We start from the raw sequence: 20,752 nt of genomic DNA on the forward strand, positions 1-20,752 counted from the left end.
CTCCAGCGCCCTCTGGCCCTTGGCCACACACCTACTCCGTGTTGAGTGGAAATGAGGTGACCGACATGCTGGGCCTCCTGGACAGTCTGGAGGGGCCCGATATCCCCAACCTGCCCACCACACCAGGTGCCCAAGATGGGGAGAGGGTGTGCCTCCATTCATACTCTGATTTGCTCAGATTCTCAGCACCTACTTTGCTGGGTGGATATGGGGGCAGAGGTATGATGTAAAAGCAGGAGACATGGACAGCAGACCATGAGAAGGGGGCTAGCCCAGGCTGGTCTCATAACCCCCTTAGATTTGACTTTATCATCTTTAAAGTGGGACAGACTCTTGTGAGGTGAGCAGGATCCTGACCCATAGCCAGGCACTGTCCTACACACCTTAGAGAAGCTTACTGACTCCTCATGAAAATCTGTGGGGCAGGGACAGGCATTATCACCCATTTCTGCAGAAGTAACTGAGGCGCAGAGAGAACAGCTGAGGTGACCACCCCAGATTACAGAGCCCAGGTCATCTGGTTCCAGTGTCCAGGCTCATGGTAAGTGCCCATTCTGGGTTTTCCTCCTCCCTTCATCCTCCACTGGGACCCATGGCCGCAGCCTCATCTCAGTGTGATTGTTCATGGGGAGCAGGGTGGTTGCACTGAGGGCCCGTTTCTCTGAGGACTGCTTTCCCAGAAGGCTCAAGGGGTTGACTGTATTCACTACTGGACACCCAGGCCTGGGCCCAGGCCAGCCACACTGCAAAGCCTGAATCAGTGATTGTTGAGTGAATACCTGAACCTCTGCGTGTATCTGCATGTTGCCCCCATTTCCTCATCTCCACAGCTGGCTACCCAGCCAAAACGTTGTGTAATCAGGCCTGGGCCAGGGACAGTCAAGGGGACCAGAGCTGCTCAGCTGGGGACAGGAAGCCTCAGGGGCCCTGTGGCTGTCCCAAGCACCTCCTGGGGCAATTCACAGGGAAACCCAGACAGCTTCCAGGAACAACAATCAGGTCCCAATCCCAGGGGTATAGGGTAGGTCTTGAGGGGTGTTCCTGAGACTGACTTTGTGTATGAAGGGGGCCTGGGGGTCAGGCTGCTTTCAACGTCCATTCCAGGCCCACACCCCTGCTGGCAGCATGGAGCTAGTCATAAAGGACACAGGTCGTGGGGCCAAGGCTATAGCAGGGCTCTGCTCCCTCTCTGTGGCTCAGTGTCCTCATCTGTAACAGAGAACTAGTAACAGGGCCATGGGAGGGCTCACTGAGACCCTCCTCTGTGGCTTTGGTTGGACACTGCCCTCTCTCTGCTCAGTGGCCTTCTCTGTAATAGAGAACTAGTAACATTTTTCTTAGCCCGTTTTGGCCCCATTTTTCTGAGTCTCTTTCTACATTGGGCCCAGGGCTTTCACAGAGATCACAGACTTGGGATGTAATCAGAGTGTGGTCACAGCCCTAGTGGTCTCAATTGAGGCCAGAGGAGCTTCAGGGGGGGTGGGAATCCAGAACTGCTTCATGGAGGAGGTAAGATCTGAGCTGTGTCCCCAAGGATGAGCTGTCATCTAGCTGAGGCCTGGCATTGAGCAGGACCCATGTACATGGTTAATGAGGGTGTGAATGAATGGATGGGCACCCCTCTAACAGAGAGTGAGGGGGGAGTCCCCTAGGCCAAAGCAGGAAACACAGGGCACCCTGGGGGAGCAGAGGGCGGGGCTGCAGTGTGATGCCTGCCTCACCCTTTATGGGTGTCTTGCCACCACTTTAGCGTGTGTTCTGGTGGATTTAGAGCCCTTTCCTCTCCTCTGCTAAAGTATCCTGCTCTTCATTCCCAGCAACATCCGCCTGTGTCACCTCAGTGTCCCCAAGTGGACCTGGACCTGTCTTGTGGGAGATTGTGAAGAGGGATTTGGTGTGCATCCCAAGAATGAAGTGGGAGGGAGAGGATAATAGGGACCTCCATAGGGGATCATGGGCTGGGAGACATCGGAGGGGTGCGGAAGGCAGAGCCTCAGAGCTGTAGGATCCTGCTAGTGGTGGCTCCTTCACGAGGGGCTTCACAGGAAGGAAGCAAACATGGGGTAAAGGCAGAGCTCAGTTTGGGGCTTGCTGACATGGAACAGCTCATCACAGAGATGTCCAGAGGAGCTGGATGTAGGGAACGAAGATGCCACTGATGTCAGGGTCAAAGCCTGAGACCCAGATGTGGTGGGGCGGTGGTGCAGGGGAAGGGGCTTGAGGATATCAAGATGTTCATTCATTGGGGTCCTCAGGGTGGGGACCTTCATGTTCACTTCATAGCCACCTGGTGCCTGACAGAGTTAGGCTTAGGGAGGTCACTGAGTAGACACGTGCCGATAACCTAGATTCTCCTCTTTCCACATAAAGTCCCTGGTGTGAAGCCAGCAGGCACTCTTCAGAGTCATACACCCTCACCCATGGGCTCTCTGTGTGCCTAGAGCCCAGTGGCCCCTTACCTCCCACTCCCCACTGCAGGACCCTTTGCACACCTGCATTTCCACAAGCTATAAAACATCTTCTCTTGCTGTGTGTTTACCCTATGAAACCTCATTGCCCCAGGAAGAGAGAACTCACATCCTTCCCTTATTAAATTGGTAAAGCCTTTTGTTCAGAGAAGCCCCTGACAGATCTCACAACCAACAAGGTACCTGTGCATGAATTGATCATGCAGCCCCCTCCTCCTTGTGTGCACAGCACCCCCCCCAATAACAGACCCCACACACTCAACATTGGCTCTCGTGTAGGCACCTCTTGCCTGTGTGGCCTGATGTTGCCTATAGCAGTGTCCCTATTGAACTTTCCTAAACCCTTCTCAGACGCTGGTAATTCTTTACCAACCCAAGTAATTAGCCTGCCATTGTGCCCACAACACCTGAAACAGAGTTGACTAAATTATGCAGACTGATGATGCAGGTTAATTTGCTATAAAGGTGAAATCAAGGTTTACAAATGAAAGCAACATACATACTCAAGGCAGGACTAAGAACTCACACGGATAACTAAGACCCTCCACATACATCCCACTTTGCCCTTAGGGCCTTTGGGATGGCTGCTCTTTCAGCCAGGCTCTCTCTCCCCCTGCTTCTTAAACACCTCCAGGAATCTGCTCAAATGTCCTCCCTGACCTTATTTTTCTCCATGGAACATATCACCTCCGGACATTGTATATATTTTACTTAATTTTCTCTGTGTCCCCCACCAGGCTGTCTGCTGCATGTGGATGGAGACCTGACTGCTTCACTACCTGCTGTGCCCGGTATCTGGAACCCACCCAACACAGTAGGACCTCAGAGATTGTGTGACGGGTGTGTGATCACTGTAGGCCACAGACAAAAGCCTTCCCAGCAGTCATGGTAAGAGTCATTCATACTCTACTTACTGAGCCCTACTGTGTGCTGGTTACTGACCTGGGTGGGAGGCATGCAGTGGATTAGACACAGTGAGCACACACAGCATGTTAGGAGGGACCTGTGCTCTGGAGAGCACATAAGGCTGGGGGAAGTCAGGAGTGCAGGAGTGGAGGAGAAGAGGGCCAGGTGGAGACAGTGGTGCCAGAGGAGACAGAGAGGTGGGGCCCAGGTCGTGTAGGGCTTTATGGCTCCTGTGAGGGCTTTTCCTCAGGGCAGCGGAACCATGGCTGGGTACGGAGCAGGGGCCCGTGTCCTGAATGCTATGCAGGAAATGGAGCAGGTGTCTGCTGGGGAGATGTGCTTGGAGGAGGCTGTCCCTGTAGACTGTGCAGGCAGAGAAGGCTCCTCTGAGGAGGTGACATCTGAGCTGAGCCCTTGTATGGACCGTGTTTCCACCTTCTGTAGACTGGATGCTTTCATCTGCCCTGCAGCCCTGTGCAGGACACACCCTGTTCTCAGTCACCTGGACTTGGCCTCCTGCCTCCCTTGTGGGCCCTCCCACCCCAGAAGGAGTCCTTCTAGATCTAACTCACTACCTCCTCCACTGGACTTGGACTCACACTGAGCCACTGTCCACCTGCCCAACTCACCCAGAGTCAAGTCCAGAAACTTGGGGGAGCCCCTCCACCACAGAGCCCATGAACTTACTCAAATGGCCAGTCCTCAGCCTGCTCACATGCCTCACACTCCCCTCCTGCAGAAACCCTGTGACAGATCATGTCCACAGCACCCTGCTCCTCCGATCCTGACCCCAGGCTTTCCCATGGGGTGTGACCCCGCATGGGTTGCAGTCCCCTCCTCCAGTCTGGTGAGTAGAAACTACCTTTTCTTTTTTCTTTTGTTAATATATTTATTTTTTTAATTTTTATTTTATTGAGTTATAGTCAGTTTGCATTGTTGTGTCAATTTCCAGCATAGAACATAATTTTGTCAATTGTGTTTACTCTTTCAAGAAACCATCTCTTGGCTTGATTTTTTCAAATGTTTCTTATATCTCTATTTTATTTATTTCCTCCCTGATCTTTATTATTTCCTTCCTTCTGCTTACTTTTGTTATTTTTGCTCTTCTTTTTCTAATTCTTTTAGGTGGTAAGTATGATTGTTTATTGCAGTTGTTCCTCGTTTTTGAGGTAGACCTGATTCTCTCGCTATAAACTTCCCTCTAAGCACTGCCTTTTCTGGATCCCATAGGTTCTGTATGGTTGTGTTTTCATCATCATTTGTCTGAATGTGTTTTTTATTTCTTCTTTGATTTCATCATCCACCCATTTTTTTTAAAGTAGTATGTTGTTTAACCTCCATACTGTCATTTATTTCTCCTTTATTTTTCTGTAGTTCATTTCTAGTTTCATGGTATTGTGGTCAGAAAAAGTTGCTTCAAATATTTTCTATCTTCTTCAAATTGTTAATACTTCTTTTGTGACAAAGTATATGATCTATCCTAGAAAATGTGGTATGTGCACTTGAGAAGAATGTATGTTCTATTTTAGGGAAATATAATGTTCTGAAAATATTACCCAAGACAAATTGTTCTATTGTATCATTTAATTTCTATGTTGTCTTATTAATTTTATGTATGGAATATCTGTCCAGTGATGTTAATGGATTGTTAAAGTCTTCTACTGTGATTGTGTTCCGATCAAATTTTCCCTTTTTATCTGTTAGTATTTTCTTGTTATCTGTTATGTATTTAGGTGCTCCTATGTTGTGTTCATATATGTTAATGAGTGAAATATCTTCATCTATGACTCCTGTAATCATTATAAAATATCCTTCTTAATCTTTCTTTATAATCTTTGTTTTAAAGTCTATTTTATTTGAAATCACTGTTGATATTCCTGCTTTCTGGTCATTTCCATTTGTGTGGAATATCTTTTTCAATCCTCTCACTTTCAATCTATGTGTGTCCTTCTCCCTAACGTGGGTTTCTTCTATACAGCGTATTGTAGATACTTGCTTTATTATCCACTCTGCACTCTATGTCCTTTGATTAAAGCATTTAGTCCACTGACATTTATATTAATTATTGATAGAAATGTGTTTATTACACTTTGAACTTTGTTTTGCAGTTCATTTTGTATTTCCTCTTTGTTCCTTACTTTTTCTTTTTGTGGTTTGATAATTTTCCTTTTTATTATCTTGGTGTCTTTTTAGTTTTGTGACTCTATTGTAACTTTTTGGCTTGTGGTTAACCTACTTTGTACATATATTAACCCATTACTATATCTGTTTGTTTTAAACAGATAGTAATATAAGCTCAAACCCATCCTACCAAGAACAAAAAAGAGAGAGAGACAGAGAGAAAGAGAGAGAGAGAGAAACCTGTATATTTTCTTGCTCGCCTCTCCCACCCTTAATGATTTAGATGCCCTCTTTTATGATTTCATGTTTATTCTGTTGTAATTCATTGTAGCAATCACCTTTCCAATTATGGTTTTCTCCTTTTTGTAGCATCCTGCTTCTTTTCTATTTAGAGTAGGTCTTTCAATATTTCCTTTAGCATAGGTTTAGTGTTGCTAACTTCTTTTAGTTTTTGCTTGTCTGTGAAGTTCTTTATCTCTCCTTCTATTCTAAAGGATACCCTTGCTGGATAAAGTATCCTAGGCTGCATCATTTTTTCATTCAGGACTTTGAATATACCTTGCTTCTCCCTTCTGGCCTTTACTGTTTTTGTAGAGAAATCAGCTGAAAGTCTTATGGGGGTTCCCTTGTATCTCATTCTTTGTTTTTCTCTTGCTGCCTTTAGAATCATTTCCCATTCTCAACCCTGGTCATCCTGATTGTAATATGTCTTGGTGTGGGTCTGTTTGGGTCCTCCTTGTTTGGGATGCTCTGTGTTTCCTGTACTTGGATATCTGATTCCTTCTTTAGGTTTGGGAAGTTTTCAGTCATGATTCCTTCAAATATCTTTTCAATCTCCTTTGTTCTTTCTTCTCCTTCTGAGACCCCCATTATGAGTAGGTTGGCATGCTTTATGTTATTCCATAGGTCCCTTATATTGCTTTCATTGGTTTTTATTTGTTGTCTCTCAGCTGTTTTGTTGTCCTGTCTTCTAAGTCACATATTCATTCCTCTCAATTATCCAGCCTACATTTTACATCCTTTACCTCAACTCTCATCTCAGCAAATGAGTTTTCCAATTTTCACTGGCTCCTCTTTAGAGTTTCAATTTCGTTATTTGACATATTCTCTGTCTCTATACACAATCTCTTTTAGTTTCTTCAGTACTTTGATCACTCCTTTTTTGAAATCATCTAGTAGACTATCAATGTCTATTTCATTGATTGTTCTTTCAGGGGGTTTATCTTGTTCTTTTAATTGAGACAGGTTGCTCTGCTTTTTTATCTTGCTTATATCTCTCTGGCACTATGGCTTATGGAGTATCAATTATCTACTGTGGTCTTTTAAGAGTTTACTTATTTATATAAAATGGATGCAGAAATAAAACTAAGCACAAAGAAATTAGTTTTAAAAGCAGTATAATCAATAACAGAAGAACATATTGAAACAAGATAACAATTGAGTTGGGATGAATTTTTAAAATATTAAAGGAAGAAAAAATATTTGACAACAGAGTATAATCACAACAGAAGAAAAAAAACAAGGATAAAAATGAAATTAGACAAATTGAAAGATAATAATAAAAGTATTTTAAAAGAAAAGTTTAAAAGGGATTAAAAATAGAAATATAAAAATTATTTAAGAAGTAACATTTAAAAAGTAAAAGAAAATGGAACAGAAAAAGAAAAGAGTATGTTCCCATGGAGATTGTGTGCCCTTAGTAATTTTATCAAGAGGTCCTTCTTAAATATGTGTGGTTACCAAGTCTTACTTCTGTGCCTTTTGTCTGTTATCCCTTTGGTTAATGATGTGGCCATTAACCTGTTAACCAGAGCCTACCCTGGCTATTGAATGGGGACTCCTCTTTGTTTTGTGGTTGTCACAGCTCCTGCCCTTGCCTTGCTTCATGAACTCAGCTCGTTGTTTCCAGAGACCCTCTGGTCACACCCTTGGTCTGTGCTGCTCCCAGTGCCTGTAGGTAGACATGTCACATCTCCTCCCAGTGCTGCATCTTGGTGCTGCACTCCTGCATGGTAGGTGGGCAGGTTGTGCCCCTTCCCAATGCCGTGTCCAGGTGCAGCAGTCCTCCACAATAGTTGGGTTGGTTGCTCCCATATTCAGTGCAACTCCCCACTCCACATCTGTTCCACACTCTGTGGGTGGGCTTGAGGCAAATGGCCACACCAGCCCTAGTCCCTGCTCTTTGCCAGAACTTTGCTCCTTGTTCATTTGTCTTAGAGGTGTGAGTTCGTAGAGGCACCAGGACAGAAACTTCCTATATGTCTGGGGATGTAAACAAGTCTCAGTCTCACCTATGAGGTTGCAGAACTGCCAGGTACATATTCAGGTTTCAACCCCATGTCTGCCTGGGTGGGTATGATGGCTGTGGCTGAGCCTCATCTCTCTTATTCTGAGAAATCACCAGTTATGTTGCCATGAGTCAGCAGAAACAAAGGACGAAACACCCCTTCCCCCAGGCAAGCCAGCAATATTGCTTTGCTTTATTTTTTTTCTTATTTTATGGGAGGCCCAGGCTGTTCTGACCTGTATACAATCCAAGCAGATGTCCACAGCACACTGCAGTCCCCCAGGGTTACCTATGTACAGTCATCCAGAGTCTGCCTGGATCCAGCAGCCTGTCCCTTCCCATCCCTGATTCACTTCTAGGTTTGGGGGTTGTTGTCACACTTTGTGCCCATTTAACTTAATTCTGTCAGTCAAGGGTGGTTCTGTACACATCTGGGCCTCAGAGGTTCCCTGTCCATCCTGCTGACCTCTCCATTGGAAAGAGGGAGACCCAGTCAACCAGCACTATCCCTCCTTTGCTGCTCCCTCTTCAAAGGACCAACCCAAGCCATTTTGCATTTTCTTCCTTCTTTTTTCCTTTTCTCCTACCAGATTGGTGGCACATTTTGTCTTTTGAAGATGGCAATGTTTTATCAAAGTTCAGCAGATGTCCTGAGTGGATGGGTGTGTCTGTGAATGTCAGTCTTGGTGAATTTATTGGAGAGGATAAGATACAAGCATCCTTCTACTCCACTATCTTGGCCTTTCTGCAAGAATATACACTCTTAATAATTTTGTCATAAGGTTATTTTTAACTATGGGTGGTTGCCAAGTCTTCCTTCCACGCCTTTTGCCTGTTATCCCCTTTGTTGGTGGTGTGGCTGGTGTTCTGGTGGCCTGAATCTGCCCTGGCTATTGAGCAGGAGCTCCTTTTTTTCCTGTGGTTGTCACACTCCTGCCCATATCCTGCTGTGAAAACTCCACTTGCTGGTTCCAGAGGCCGTCTAGTCGTGCCCCTGGTCTGTGTTCCAGCATCTGTAAATGGTTGGTCTGCACCCCCCACCAGATGCCTGGTCCCAGGACCACACTTGTGCAAGGTAGTTGGCAGGTAGCTCCCCTGCCGCATTAGGTCCATGCTTTGTAGGTGGACTCAGAGGAAACAGCTGCACTAGCCCTCACCCCTGCTCTGTTCCAGAACACTGCTTCTTGTGCATTTGTCTTAGAAGAGCCAACTCAGAGAGGCATCGGTGTGTAATGGTCCCTTCTTCTTGGGACTGTAAACAAATCTCATTCCCACCTATGAGGTTGTGGAGCCCCTAGGTAGGGATTTGGGTTTTGACCCCTCCTCTATCTGGGAACCATGCACCAGAAAATATAGTGGCTATGGCTGAGCCTTGACTCTCTTCTCCCAAGAAGTCTCCAATAATGGCACTGTGGGTCTGCGGACACAAAGGCTATGGCTACCCTTCCCCCCAGGGCACACCAGCAGTGTTTTCTGCCTTTTTTTTTTATTTTATGGGGGACCCAGGCTGTTCTGTATACTCTCCCAGCCATGGCACACAGAACATTGCAGTCCCCCAAGGTTTCCTCTGTAGAGTCAGCCCGAGTCCTCTGCTCAACTCAGGCAGGCTGTCCCATCCCACACCTGCTGGTTCGCATCTAGGGCTGGGGATCGTTGGGACCCTTTGTGCCCCATTAACTTAGTTCTGTCAGTCAAAGTCTATTCTATACAGATCTGAGCCTCTGAGGTTCCATCTCCATCCTGCTGAACTGGCCATTGGAGTTGGAGAGACCCAGTGTATTAATGCTATTCCTCCTTTGCAGCTCCCTCCCCATTGGAATGGTCCAGAACTATTTTCCTTTTTCTCCTTTTCTCCTGTTCTCCCACCAGATTTGTGGAAAATTTTATCTTTTGAAGAAGCCAATATTCTGTCAAAGTTCAGCAGGTGTTCTGGGTGGTGGGTGTGTCTGTTGATGTCACTCTTGGTGAATTTGTGGGAGAGGGTGAGCTCTGAGCATCCTTTTTACTCCACCATCTTTCCTCCTCCTTCACTCTTTTTCTTTTGATTGGAACATTTAGTCCATTGACATTTATAGTAGCTATTTTATAGATGTGGGTTTATTGCTATTTTGAAATTTGTTTTCCAGTTGATTTTGGTAATTATTTGTTTCTTTCTTTTAATTATTTTTATTTTTGTGGTTTGATAAATTCCTTTTCTATTAGCTTGGTTTCCTTTTGGGTTTTATGACTCTATTATATACTTCTGATTTGTGGTTATCTTGTCATTCAAGTATGGTAACCCCTTACTTCATCTGTTTGGTTTTAGTTGATAGTCATGTGGGCTCAAGTGCATCCTAATAAGAAAGAAGACAAAGAGAAAAAAGAAAAAAAAGAGAAAAAAATATATATTCTCTTGCTCTCCTCTTCCACCTTTCATGATTTTGCTATTCTCTCTTTCTTGTTTGCCTTCTTGTTTTCTTTATTGACTTACTGACTTATTTATATCCTCATGTTTTCCCTTGCAACTCACTGTATTTATCGCATTTCCAATTATGGTTTCTTAATTTCTATAGCTTCCTGTTTATTTTTTATTTAGATTAGAACTTTCAAATTGTTTTTTAGCATAGATTTAGTACTGCTGAATTCTTTTAGTTTTTGCTTGTCTGTGAAAATCTTTCTCTCTTTCTGTTCTAAAGGATAGTCTTTCTAGATAGAATATCCTAGTTTGCAGCCTTTTTCTTATTCAGGACTTTGAATACATCTTGCCACTCCCTTCTGGCCAGAAGATTTTAGGTAGTGAAATCTGCTGAATGCTTATGGGACTCCCTTGTAACAAACACTTTGTTTTTCTCTCACTGCCTTTAGAATATTTTATTTTACTTTAACCATTTTAACTATAATATGTCTTGGTGTAGGTCTGTTTGGTTTCTCCTTGTTTGGGACCCTGTGTGCCTCCTGTAGTTAGATAATTCTTTCCTTCTTAAGGTTTGGAAAGTTTTCAGTCATGATTTCTTTAACTAACTTTTCAATCCCCCTTTCACTTTCTTCTCCTTCTGGGACTCACCATTATGCATAGGCTGGCACACTTTATATTATCTTGCTTTAATTGGTTTTTATTGACTTTTCTGTCTGCTGTTCTTTTTGGGTTATTTCTTTTATCTTGTCTCCTAAGCCATTTATTCATTCCTCTGCATTATCTAGTCTTCTTTTGATTGCCTGTAGTTGAATTTTCTATTTTTAACTAGCTCTTCTTTATAGTTTAAATTTTCTTTTTAAAGTTTTCTGTCTCTATTGATAGTCTCTTTTATTTCTTTCAGTGAGTTGATCATTTCCTTTTTGAAGTCTAGTAGACTATCAAAGTCTATTTTACTGATTGTTCTTTCAGGGGATTTCTCTTGTTCTTTTAATTGAAAGTGGTTCCTCGGCTTCTTTATTTTACTTATATTTCTCTGGCTCTATGCATTTCTTTTAGACCCGTTTCTGAGCTGTGATATGTAGTAGGCAGGGTTGGAGCAATTCAGTTGTGAAGAAGAATAGGCAGAAGATGTTCACTGGGGAGTTCTCTCTGTGGTGTTGCCTGTCACTTGTTATGCAGACTTACAAAGTACTATTTGTTGATGTTGGCTTTATCCCTGCCTTAGCTATGGGAATGTCAGCCACCTACTCTGGTGCCCCTCAGGTTCTGAGCCCCAGGAAACATCAGTGCAGATCCAGCAGTGTCAGTCCCTTGGACCTGCCTTAGCAAGTGTGCAGTCACACACATGAATTTGTGGTCCACTACAGGTTCAGCTCAAACCCTAATCCCGCACCCACATATGGAACCATACACCACCCTGTTGTAAATACCCTCACTGGCCACCCTTCTTGAGTCAGAACTCCACTCACTGCCTGTAAGTCTCAGAGGTGTGGATCCACAAAGTGACCAGATACAGCAAATCCACCCTCTCTGCCTGGGGCTGTAAACAAATCTCATTCCTGCCTGTGAAGTTGCAATGGCACAGGGTATGGAGTCAACATTCAGCTCTGCCTTTGTGCAGAAGTGTTGCATATCACCAAGCCCCATTTCTCTTCTCATGAGAACACACCAACAATGGAGCCAAGTGGAGAAAGTGACTTTGGCACAGCTGTGTTTCATTCCTCCCCCATTATACCAACATCGGTGCTTTTTTATGAGAGTTTCAGTCTGTTCTGTTCCACACACACACACACAGCCAGAGCTCACACTGCCCTCTAGTTTCCTGAGGCTGCCTGTCTGCAGTGTGACCCAGCCCTCTGCCTGGGCTCTTCACTGACTCCAGTAGCCAGTTCTGGCTCATCCCTTCTAGCTCATGTCTAGGGCTGGTCATCACAGGGACCCTCTGTGTCAGTTTTCTCCAGTTCTGCCTGCCATGCAGTTGCCACTGTCTCCTCCAAACCTTGGAAGCTCTGCTTCTTTCCTAGCTGATCTCCCAGCTACAGAGGTTGTGTCCCAGTGTGAGTGTGCCTTTCTTCCTATGCTACTCTTTCCCTGCAGGATCAGTTCTGCACTGAATTTTTCTTTTCTCTTTTTATTCCTTACCATATTTTGTGAGAATCTTCCTGTATTTCAAAATAAAAGACACTCTACCAGAGTTCAGGAGGTTTCTGTGCAATTCAATGTTTTTGTAGATGTAATTCTTTGCGTATTTGTGGGAGAGGTCAAGCTGTGAGTCTGTCTACTCTGCCATTTTGGCTCCTTCAAATTTTAAAATAGGGCTAGGTCTTTCTTAATTACTCTTAACAAGCTGTTGTAGTTTTCAGCGTACATGTCTTGTAATTTTTCCTTGCCTCTATTGGATGCTGATTCAGAACATACACAACCTTCTGGAGAAACCTGTCCCACCCTGCCATTTACTGCCAAATAGCTGGCCTGTGTCTGAGTCACCAAAAAGTTTTGTTCTTTATCTGATTCTTAATTCTTTAGAATTTATCATTTTACTCTCATAAATGCTGATTGTACTTGTAACAAATATTTTAAAATAAAAATAATAAACTTTATTCTATAGATGAAATATGAATGAATCTCAAGTAACATATGCTTTTAATACCTTAGAATTAGTAAAGCAATATAGATACATTATAAACGCTTGAAATGTTGCCTAAAGGAAAAGTGCAGAGATTTGCAAATCCCACTCCCAGAAGTGACCGTCATTAATGGTTTGGTGAACATCTCTCAGTCTCTATCTCTCTCATTCTCTCTGCCTCTGTCTCTCACACACCACAAGATTCATTTACATCTATGATGATTTGACACATATGTGGTCATAGAGATGGCATCTTGGATGTAGATGATGGATTAACAGGCATCCAAACTGAGGGCTTCCTTGACATCAGGTAAAGACCTAGCACTCATTTTTCCAGCTGCACAACAATCATTCCTCCATCTGAACCAGAACTGATGAATCCCACCCCCTCTCCATGAACATTAGTGTTGCTTCCATTTCCCTAGTAGTTTAAGCAGGACTGTGATGAACATCCTTGAAAAGACATCTTTGAACAATTGTGCAAGAATTTTAGTATGATCAACGGTAAGCATTAGCACTGCTCGAAAAGTGGTGCACTTGTGGAACTGTGATGCATCCTGCATACTGTTCTCCCAGAGAGGAGAGTCTGCTCACTCTTCCCTCCAGGGGATCTACTGTGGCCTCTGTCTCCTCATGTTGTCACTAGAGCTGGTTGTCACCAGGCTAAAGGCCTGCCAGTGTGATGTTGACCAATGCTGTCTCCGAAGTGTGAACATCTTGCATTCTCACTTGAGAGGTCGAGCATCTCTAATATACACTGGCCACCTGCATTGCCTCTTGTTGGAATTGCATGTGTTTGTTCTGTTTCTGTTTAGAACACAGTGTTTCAAGATATTTTTGGACCACAGGGATGTGAAACCTTTCTCTGACTTTAGGTTATGAAAAATGATATTTCCATGTTGTGGTTTGTCTTTCATGGATTTTGATTATTATTTTTTTTTATTTTGTTAGGTTATGTTTTGCCACAGGAAGAGCTAAGCATCTCCCTCCTGGCTCTGGTTTCACACATAGAATAGCAGTGCCTATCTCGAGATTATGCACATAGTTTCTAAAAATATTCATTTTGTATATCTCATATTTAATCCACCTGGATTTCCCTTTGAAATAACCAAAATGCTACTTCAAGTAAAATAAAAAACACCAATCCCTTGTTAAAATATGAGAGCAGACACAAACAGCCATCTTTTGTATGATTTCATTGATAGGGAACATCCAGTGTAGGGAAAGACACACAGAGAGAAAGAGGATTAGGGCTTGTCAGGGGTTGGGGGAGGGAGAAAAGAGAATGTGTGCTTTGGATACGGGGTTTTATTTTGAGGAAAGAAACAGTCTGAAACTAGACAGTGACGATGGTTACACAGCATTGTGAATGCACTTAATGCTCCTGAATTGCACAATTTAAAATGGAAAAACATCTAAATTTTATTATGGTAAACTTAAAACATAAAAATAGATGGTACTCTAAATGACATGAAAGAAAACAAGGAAATGACAGAAAAAAGAAACAAAAATGATGCCAGGAGAAGGGAAGTAAAGTTCGGGTCTGAGAGTGGGTTGATTCTTAGAATTAGATGACAGTGTTGGTGGTTGCAGAGACATCTCAGCCCGTAGGGGTGGTGATGCCTGAATTGGCTCTGGGTCTCATAGAAGTATGTGTGTAGGTGCAGGGGGAGCTACAAAATCAGGCTCAGGGTCTCCCTGCAGGACTGGTAATGTAACCTGGTTCTAGGTCTCCTGTAGGGCTAGTCTTACAGTCTGCAAAGCTGGTGGGATGTGACACGGTCCTGTGTGTTTTGCAGGTGCAGGCTCGGGTTCCCCAGCAGGGTTGTTAGAATGGGACACAGTCCTGGGTCTCCTGAAGGAGCCAGCTCAGGATCTCATGCAAGACCAGGCTCAGGGTATCCTTGTAATGCTTGTGGAATGAGACCCCATCATTTTTCTCCTGCAGCAGCAGATTCAGGGTGTCCCTGCAAGGTTTTGCAATTTCACCCTGCTCTATAACTCCTGCAGGAGCAGGCTTGGACTGTCCCTGCTGGGTTGTTGGAATATGACCCATCTCTGATTCTCTTTCAGAAGCAGGCTCAGGGTCCCCCTACAGGGCTAGTCGATTTTGTTCCAGTCTTAGGTCCTTTGCAGGTGCAGGACTGGGGTCTCCCTTCAGGGCTGGTGAAATGTGACTCAGCTGTTGGTCTCTTGCAGAAACAGGAAGAGTTTCTCCCTGCAAGACTTGTGGAATGAGACCCATTGCTGAGTCTCTTACAGGAGCATGCTCGGGGTCTACATGCAGGGCTAGTGGAATTGGACCTGGCTAATGGTGTCCCTGCAGTGCTGCTGGAATTGTTCCAATTCTTGGGTGTCTTGAAGGTGTAGGCTCTAAGTCTCCCTGCATTGCTAGTGAAATGTGACCCAGTTGTGGTTCTCCTGAAGGGACAGTCTCAGGGTTTCCCTGCAGGGCTGGTGGATGGGACATAGTCCTGGGTCTCCTGGAGGAGCAGGCTCATGTTGCAACATGACCAATCTCAGGTTCTCCTGCAGGAGTAGGCTTGGGGCCTTCCTGAAGGGCTAGTGGAATTGGACATGGCTCATGGTCTCCCTGCAGTGCCATTGGAATTGGTCCAATTCTTGGGTCTTTTGAAGGTGTAGGTTGCAGGCTGATAAATTACCTGTAGGGCTGGTGGAATGTGACATGGCTCTTAGTCTAATGCTAGAGCTGATTCAGGGTCTTTCCACAGGGTTGGTAGAATTGGTCCCAGGCCTGGGTCTCCTACATGTACAGGCTTTGGTATCCCTGTAGGGCTTGTGGAATGTGACTGGGTTTCTGTTTCCTGCAGGGGCAGGCTCAGAGTCTCCTTGCAGTGTTGCTGGAATGGCACATGGTTCTGAGTTTCCTGCAACAGCAGGCTTATGTCCTTCCTGCATGGCTAGTTGAATATGACTCAGACCTTGGTCACTTGCAGGAGCAGGCTAGTTTTCTCACTGCTGGGATGGTGGAATCAGACCCTGTCCTGAGTCTTCTGCAGAAGCAGCTCCAGGTCTTCCTGCAGGGCTGTTGGAACATGACCCATCACTGGTTCTGCTTCAGGAGTAGGCACAGAGTCTCCTTGCAAGGATAGTGTAATTGGACCCAGCTCAGGGGTCACTACAGGGCTGATGAAATGTGTCCTGGCTCTGTGGTTCCTGCAAGTGTAGATTCTGTGTCTCCCTTCAGGGTTGGTTTAGTGGGACCCATTCCTGGGTCTCCTGTAGTAGTAGGCTCAGAGTCTCCCTGCAGGGCTGGTGGAATGGGCCCCTTCTCTAGGTCACCTGCCAGAACAGATTTGGACTCTGCCTTCAGGCTGGTGGAATTGGGCCTGTTCTTGCATCTCCTGCAGGAGCAGGCCTTGGTTCTTCCTGGAAGAATACTGTAATATGACCCATCTCTGGTTCTCTTGCAGGAGAAGCTCATGGTCTCCCTAGAAGGTTAGCAGAATTTGTCCCATTCCTTGGTCCAAGGCTCAGGGTATCCCTGCAAGGTTGGTGGGATGGGACATAGTCCTGTGTCTCCTGCAGTAGCAGGTTCTGTTCTCTTTGCAGGGCTGGTGGAATGTGACTCCACCCTGTGGTTCTTTTGCAGATGCAGGCTCAGGGACCCCACCAGAACTGATGGCTCTTAGTCTCCTATGGGAGCAGGTGAGGGATTCCCTGGAGAGCTGTTGGAATTGGTCCCAGTCCTGGGTCTCTTACAATTGCAGGCTCAGTGTCTCCCTGGAGGGTTTGTTGAATATGACTTGGCTGTGGGTATGCTGCAGGAGCAAGCTCAGTGTTTCCATGCAGGGTTGGTGGAATGGGATCTAGTTCTGGCTCTCCTGCAGGAGGAGGCTGGGGTTCTCCCTGGAGAGGCTGATGGAATTGGACTGGGATGTCTGTCTCCTGCAGGAGCAAGCCTATGGATTACCTGCAGAGCTGGTAGAATGTCACACAACTCTTGTTCTTCTGCAGGAGCTGGCTCATATTCTCTGTGAATGGCTTGGTCTCCCCCAGGAGCAGGTTTGTAGTCTCACTACAGGGCTGGTGTTATGTGACCCGCACTGTGTTTTCTGCAGATGCAGTCTTAGTGTTTGACTGCAGGTTTGGTGGAATAGGACTAAGTTCTGGGTTTCCTGGAGTAGCAGGCTCACGGTCTCCCTTCTGGGGTATTGGAATGTGACCCAGTCATGTGTTTCCTGCCGAAGTGGCCTCAGGATATCCCTGCAGGGCTGTTGGAATTGTACCTCACTGTGTATCACCTGCAGGATAAGGTTTGTGCTCTCCCAGCAAGGCTGGCGTATTTGGACCTATTCCTGGGTCTCCTGCAGAAGCAGGCTTTCAGTCTTCCTGCAGGGCTTCTGGAATATGACATATCTCTAATTTTCCTGCAGGATCAGGCTTGTGGGTCACCCAGCAAGGCTAGTGGAATTGGACCCACTTCAAGGTCTTAGTGCATGATTGATGGAATGGGACCCAGTCCTGGGTCTCCTGCAGGAATTGGCTCAGAGTCTTCCTGCAGGACTGGTGAAATTGGACCAATTCCTGAGTCTCCTGCAGGAGGAGGCCCTGCATCTTCCTGGAGGGATGGTGGAAAATGACAGAGATCTGTTTCTCCTGCAGGAACAGGCTCAAGGTCTCCCTACAAGGCTAGTGTAATTGGACACATTCCTGGATCCATTGCAAGTGAAGGCATGATGGTCTTCCTACGCAGCTGGTGGAATGTGATTCGGCTCTCAGTCTCCTGCAGGAGTAGGCTTAGGGTCTCCTTGAAAGATTGGTGAAATGGGACACAGTGCTGTGTCTCCTGCAGTAGCAGGCTCAGGTTCTCCCTACAGTATTGGTAAAATTGGACCTGGATCTAATTCTCCTGCAGTAGCAGACTGAGGTTATACCTGCATGGCTGGTTTAGTGTGAAGGAACAGCAAGTCTTAATACATTGGCCCACTCCTGGGAAAAGGATAAACAGGGCTTGGTGCATGGTCTCTTGTATTGTCTGAAAAAGACCCTTGAGATGTGTTGATTCTGATGACCTCTTCCAAGAACTTGAACACTTTTAGAATCTCTGCCCATTCATCTTGTTTACACTGAAGGAATCTGCCTTTCATCAGTTCTTGGAATAGAGATCAACACAAAAGGAAAGAGGGAAGAAAAAAATACCAATCTATCTGTTGAGAAATCAGCTGAAGACATTAAAAAGTTCTCTTGCAATACACTTGTTTCTATTTTGGTGCAATTAGAATCATTTCCTTATTATCAATTTTTGCCATTTAAATTAGAATATATATTGTTGTAGGCGTACTGGGGTTCGTTATGCTTGGACGCTCTGTGCTTGTTGTGTTGAGATAGCCGGTTCTATATTTGGTTTAAGAAAATTTCAGTCTGATTTCTTCAAATACCTTTTCAAACCATTTGTCTTTATTCTTTTCCATGTGGGATAACTATGAGTCATACACTGGTATGTTTTCTCTTATCCCAGATTTCATTTGCATTGCTTGCATTGGTTTTCACTAGCTTTTCTATGTCGTGTTCTGACTGAGTGATTGCGGTTATCCTGTTTTCTAAGTCATTTATTTGTTCCTGTGCATTATCTAGTCCGATTTGGACTGTCTTTCGCTTAGCTATTCTCACCATTGAGTTTTCTGATTATATTTGGCTCATCTAAAGTGTTTCTTTTTCCATTTATACTAGCCTGCATTTGTATTCATAGACTCAAGATTTCCTTCAATGTTTTTATGTCCTCCCTTTTCAAGTCATGTTCTAGTAAATTTTGGGGGTCTAATACATTGGATGTTCTTTCAGGAGACTCCTGTCTTTTGAAAATTTGGAATAGTTCTTTTAACTTTATTATATCTCTCTATCGCTATGGGTTAAGGATTATCAGTTATCTATTATAGACTTGAACGGCTTTTGTAAGTGAAATCATTTCTGTGCACATTTAGTTTTAATGCTGTGAGGATTGTTTTTGGTATGTAATGATGCCATGCATTCCTTCTGTGTCTGTTTCCTGTTATATCTATGATTGCTACTGCGGTTTTTGTTGTGGTGAATATAACCTATTCTAGTAAAGTTAGCAGAGTGTCATTTTGGTTAAATGTTTATCATAGCTCTGACAGTGCTGGGACTACTAATTTTTGCTGGAATAGAGGTTTCCAAATGGTTTCTGGGCTGCAGGCTGGATATGTGGAGAGGGAATTGTTCCAATACACACTCATGAAAGTGCATTCGTCCTCACTGTTGCCACGGAAAAGTCAAAATTTTATAGTGGGTTCCCTCAGGTTCTCTGCAAACAAAAATAAAAGTGGAAACAAATCTAATGATGTCATGCATTAGAACCTGCTGAAACAATCCTGCAGTGCCACAATTGGGTCCTTAGTGTAGTACTGGGTCAGCACCACAACTATAGTTGCATTAGCATGTGGTAGGCAAGGTTGCTGGAAAGGCTTCAAATTCTCCTATTTTTCATCAGATCTCTGCTCCAAGAACTTTTGTCAATAAGGCATGGGAACTCAAAGGCAAGCATGGAGCATTTCAAAAACCGCTGCTTTGGACAATAAGAAATTTCAATCCTGCCTATGAAAGTTGCAGATCTTTTGGCTATAGAATCTTATTTCAACACTAAATTGCCCTGGATTCTAGAAACCAGATAAAGATGGCTCTGATTGAGACCATTTCTCCTTTATGGAGAAAATGAGCAATTATACTGTGGATGTGAAAAGACTGTGACAAAGTCCCTGGGTTACTAAGCTAATCCACAACACATATGCCAGCAGATTTAATATTAAGAGAGGACCCAGGCAGATCTGTTCTCTAGATAGTACCAACCACAGCCCAAAACAATCTCCAAACCCCTGGGAATAAATTTGTGCCATCAGCCACACCCCTAACACAGATTCCACAGGCACTCCTAGCTCAAAATTGGCAGATGGAGTATTGGTCTGGGAATCAATTGCAGAGAAATTTTGTGATTATTGCTTTCAGTTATGTCAATCAAACGTCCACTATGCACTCTTTTAACCCTCTGCGCATCGTCTTCCATCTTAAATGACCTGTCCACTTTAGAGTGTGCATCCCAGTAAAACACAGTTTCCCCTTTACTGCTCCTTCACCAAAGGTCAGGTCCTGCACTGATTTCCATTCTCTACTTTGCCTTCTACTCTTTCCAGGTTATGTGAGAATTCTTTCTGACTTTTGAAGTAAGAGATGTTTGGCCATTATTCAGCAGGGATCCTGAGCCAAGGGCCGGGAGAGTGGATGTTTATCTTGCTGTATACATGGGAGAGAGTGAGCGAAGTTTGCACTGGTACTCTGCCAGTTTGGCATGGATAAATTAACACAATTTAGACATAACTCACAGACACTTGATCCTTATTTAGCAATATTTCTCTATATCAATGGTGGAAGGATGTGATCGAAGACTCCAGGTCTGACAATGTGTACATACCTCCATTGCAGACTTTCAAATAGTTAACAGAATTGAATTACATACTATGGGAAGTGTATCAAAATAAAGATAGTTTTAGAAATATACTAAATCTAACTACAAGACAGAGTTGCCATATTTAGGTATCAGCTTGAAATACCCAAATAAGAAAAATACACAGAAAATATTAGTTAGCAGCCAAAATTCATGAAGGAGGCAGGTCAACACTTTTCTCTTGGTGCTTCCAACACTAAGAAAAACAATGAAATAATTCTTAGAATCATTAACAACCACAACCATGGGTTTCCATTGTTCATGTGGTGCCCTTTCCTAATAATGGCACATACTGGTCAATGTTGGCGATTCAAGGGGCAACATTACTATTTAGGAAAGCACAAAGAAACCCAAACAATGTATTTTTATATAGGCTTGGTTTCAATAGCACTTAGAGACATTATAGATACGAGAACACTGCAAAAGTTTTGCTAGGCTATTGAGAATCATGTGCTCTTCTATGAAAGAT

General features: G+C 44.2%; 1 long non-coding RNA gene across 1 annotated transcript; it reads left to right on the forward strand.

The window, feature by feature from the left end:
* Positions 1-266: 266 nt before the first annotated feature.
* LOC140690517 (uncharacterized) lies at positions 267-20,238 on the forward strand. Its single transcript, XR_012065828.1, has 4 exons — positions 267-541; positions 3,206-3,356; positions 4,114-4,221; positions 19,973-20,238. It is a non-coding gene; the product is annotated as an uncharacterized lncRNA (long non-coding RNA).
* The last annotated feature ends 514 nt before the right edge of the window (positions 20,239-20,752 follow it).

Source organism: Vicugna pacos, chromosome 30 (genome assembly GCF_048564905.1).
Source record: "Vicugna pacos chromosome 30, VicPac4, whole genome shotgun sequence".
Classification (NCBI taxonomy): domain Eukaryota; kingdom Metazoa; phylum Chordata; class Mammalia; order Artiodactyla; family Camelidae; genus Vicugna; species Vicugna pacos.